This window comes from Limulus polyphemus, unplaced genomic scaffold (assembly GCF_000517525.1).
Source record: "Limulus polyphemus unplaced genomic scaffold, Limulus_polyphemus-2.1.2 Scaffold4482, whole genome shotgun sequence".
Taxonomy (NCBI): domain Eukaryota; kingdom Metazoa; phylum Arthropoda; class Merostomata; order Xiphosura; family Limulidae; genus Limulus; species Limulus polyphemus.
This window is the reverse complement of record NW_013670092.1, coordinates 66,296-70,607: the sequence shown is the minus strand read 5'-3', so window position 1 is coordinate 70,607 and position 4,312 is coordinate 66,296.

Genomic DNA, 4,312 nt, shown 5'->3' with positions numbered 1-4,312 from the left:
TTGCTCTCTAAACTGTGCCTAACTAGCAAACTAAAGTAATAACTAACCCACCAAGAGTTTAGAGTAAACAAACTACAGATAGACGATCCCAAATCCGGCGGCTTGAAAATTGGAACATTTTGGGGGGCATCGATGCAGTACATGCAGCTCTCTCTCTGTGTTAACTTGAGATTTTACCCCTTTGGTCATCGAGCAACTGTTCAAAAGGCAAGTATCAACCTTTATGTATATATTTTATATTTTACAAACCAGGCTGGACGACCCCAAAACCGGAAAATTCCAAAATCCAGCAGGGCTCAGGTTCCAAGCATTTCGGATTTGTGATCGGGTACCTGTATTAAGTTACATCATGTCACCAGTCCACATACATTCCTTAATAAAAAATATATTTTTTAATTTAAGTTTTTTATCTAACCTAATAAGTTCTTAATTTTTACATTTTACTTTTGTTGAAAAATCTATAGCAATAAATAAAGAATATATATATATATATAAATCCAAGAAATTTAGGAATTATATTAGCATTGAGGCTTTTTGCACTTGGATGCATGGTTTTAGTAAGCCTATTTTTTTTTCTCACTATGTTAGTTGTCCAAAAATAATTCATGTATTGATGTAGATTTCAAATATGCAAAAAAATATATCAAACACTAGAACAGAATTGTACTATAATTTATCTGGATTTCTAACTAATATATAAAAAGGTTAAAAAATTATAATACCACTAGGAGCAATGTCTTTAGTCTAAACATGTCAAGCTCTCCCTATCAAATACTGGCTCTGATTGCTAAAACAAAACAATTATCTAATTTATGTACATTAGAAGTTAACATTTTCCTTATCTGAAAATTTATATCTGATAAATACTTCTCTGCAAACAGTAGCTATTTCTCACTTGCCTGCCTAAACCATGTGTTTTACATAAACCGCATTACAGTATATGCTGTAATCATCATGCAGCAACAGCCTTTCATCAATAAAAGAGCTACACATCCTCCATGCACAGCAGGTCCCCACTTACACTTGAAATTAACTTCATCCTTAGATGAGTCAAGAATAATGTATACAACTAGTACGTAGGAGAAATGGGGAAATGTGAAGAGAGGTATCTACTGAAAATACATTTTCAGGAAAGGAAAATGTTAACTTCTTCTAAACTACATAAATCAGATGATTATTTGCCTTGTTTTAGCAATCAAAGCCAATATTTGGTGGGGAGAGCTTAATGTGTTTAGACTAAAGACATTGTTCCAAAACGATCCACTTATCTTTCTGCACACAGTAGTTAGAATCTCACACTGATATGGTGGAGGGGCTGGTGCAAATGAGAAAACCTAGATGAGCTCTCTTCAGAGAAGACACCAGAAGGGGAAATTCCAGAGAGTGTGGCACTCGATAGAGGGGCAATACTTATGGGAGACTGTATCTTTCTCAGTCCGTGTATATCTTCACCCAGATAAAAGTATGAAAGAAGGAAGACAAAATGGGCAAATATGTTTCAGGCATGGGTAAAAAATGGACATGACCAACCAAGCTTTTAAACACAACAGGTCGGATGGACATGAGGTGTATTGTGGCTCGGGAAATACTCAAACCGTACAGTTTGGTATGTATTTTGTTGTACAATTTACTCACTTTATATATATATATGTATATACAGGAATGGGAACTAAGGTCCCTTCCTGCCTTCTGAGGAGAAAAGATTGCCCCATCCAGCTGATCAAAATCACCAGGAAATTGGCATACAATATAATAGGAGGCAACTTCCACTACAGTGACATGGGCACACTTGCCCTACTTTCCACCACATTGTGCTGCTCATTTGGAATCTCTCTGAAAGGATTGCACAACTGATGAGAAACTTTCCAAGTCAACCACCCTAGCAGCTAAGAACTGGGAATGGCAAGGGTCTCCCATGCCACTCAAAGACCTAGGAAGGATCCACTTTGGGGAGACCATGAAGAGGTGCCAGGACCTGATCAGAACTAACCACTGTAAAGGTCTTTTACTGGAGAAAGTACAGTGGGTTACCATGAAACCTATTTTGAAAAGCCAGCATATGCAAACCAGGGAAGTGGGAAGGCACTCCTGCAGTGCTGGTTTTTTTTGTTTTTTTTTATGACAGTCCATGTAGGGTATAGTCTGGAATGGACATTGATAGATATATACCATTGTAGTGGTCTTGTGAGAAACCCCATCTCAACAGTAGGCACAAAAGAAGCAGGGTGAATGTGCTTTAATACTTTCCATTATCCCTGACTCAATGTAGATTTAGGGAAGATAGTATACCTTGTGAGGCAACACCAGCTATTGAGTTGGTCCTGGAGAGATGAGACTATTATTAAATTTGGGAAAGAGATAAATAAGGTACTTACCCTGTTCAAATGAGTGAGTAGACAGTAGAATAGAGACTAGAGGCAGAAGAAGTCTAGATGTAGATGAAACTACCAGCTTATGAAGAACATAAAGTGGGTGTTGTCCACCTCCCTGGCTGTAAGATTTTGTCCAATAGTCTCTGAAACAGTGAGGCCAGAGTGAGTCAAAAGACAAATCTGAAGAGAAACAGAGTCTGCAAGTGTCATCCACTAGGGAAGAATAAATGGTCCAGATAAAGTAATTAACCGAACCAGTAAGAGTACTGGATGAAAGATCCTTTGGATGAGGAGGGCACACAGCAAGAATAGGTGATTGTAGGCATGTTCAGTAACACCAGATTGCCTGATTAGGGCACAAAATATGACCAAGGTCATAACAACCATTGTGGGCAGAAAACAATGGATGAAAAACATGAGAAAACAACCTGTAAGATTTGTGGAACAGATTATGGAAGGCATAAATATCAGAATGGCAACAACCTTAAGCCAGAAAGAGAAGGAAAGAAACCTTCAAGGGAAGGTGAGAAAAGGAACAAGTGGCCAAAAGTTCAAATGAGGTCTGTATGAGAATGTAAAGAATCACAAGAAGGTCCCAATCAGACAAATGAACCAGGTGAGGAAAAAGAAGGAAGGAAGGACTGGAACAAGATAGAATGACAGAACCATGGTGAAAGAGATAAAAGAGGGCTGACACGGCTGTATGATACCCTACAATGGTGTAGATCAACAATCTCTGGTCAAACAGTCTGATAAAGAAGTCCAAATGATGGACAACAGAAGGATGGTCTGAAGGCAAAGAGTGCCTGGTGGACCAGTGGTGATAAAAACACCACTTGTGTCATGGAACAGAGAGTGAAAGGATGAATTGAGTAATAAAAAAGAAGGGCAACATAATATGAGAAACTGCACATTGGGTAAGGAATGAACAACCTATGAGAGAAATGAAGAGATGACACTCTCAGATGAAAGAATGTTGGAGCAAGAGGAACCTCAATGATGGAAGAAGAGAGCCTAAAATGCCAATTAGTGGAGAAGAGGAAACCAGGAGGGAGATGGCGAATAAGGTGCTCCTGATAGGATTCAAAAAGGAAAGTAACAGACAATTGCCATGACACATGCGGGAAAGCAGATAACAGGGAATACATACAGAAAAGACCAATACAAGCTGAGGGTGTCCACAGCCAGAGCAGCCAATTGTAAAAGCACTGAGGATAGGAAGTTGGAAGAAAAACAAAGGGGAAAGGGAAAGAGGAAGAAGAGAAGTGAAAAGAGAATCAGTGGGTAAGAATCTGAGTGACCTAATGGTTGGATGTGAAGTGAGTCCACAGGTTAGCAAAGAAAAAAAAAGGAAGTGCCCCCAAAGGACATGAGCCAAATAAGTTCAAAGAGAGGCATTCAATGGCAGGATGCACAAAGGCTAACCCTCCAGGAGGTAGAGAGGCAGGAAAAGGAAATGTGAGAAAGGACAAGAGTACATAGGCCAAGGAACATGAGGGAATGCACAGGAACAAATAAGATAGAAAGATAAAGTAGTGAGAGAAAAAACTGATGGTAAGCAGCTTTTGCTGGAGACTCCAAGGTGAGAGTAACACCTTAAATACCCTGGAGCAAATGACTGGAGCAAGACACAGACTACATAGAGAGGACTGAGAAAGGTTAACAACAGAGAAAAGGGTGTCAGTATAAATAGATCTCAATTACAGAGAAATCATGGGAGGAAAATGAGAACCAATGATGAGACCCTTGTCTAAGTTGGGAAAAGGACCAACACCAGATACTCCAGAAAAACTATCTAGTCCCTGATGAATTCAAATTCGATGACAAGGAACCCTCTTTGAGACTAATAATGGCTGGAGACGGCTTGAATGGGTAATGAAGAAAAACTTTAATATAAGTTTAACATAACAGCAAATGTACAACGTTTCGACAAAGTTTTG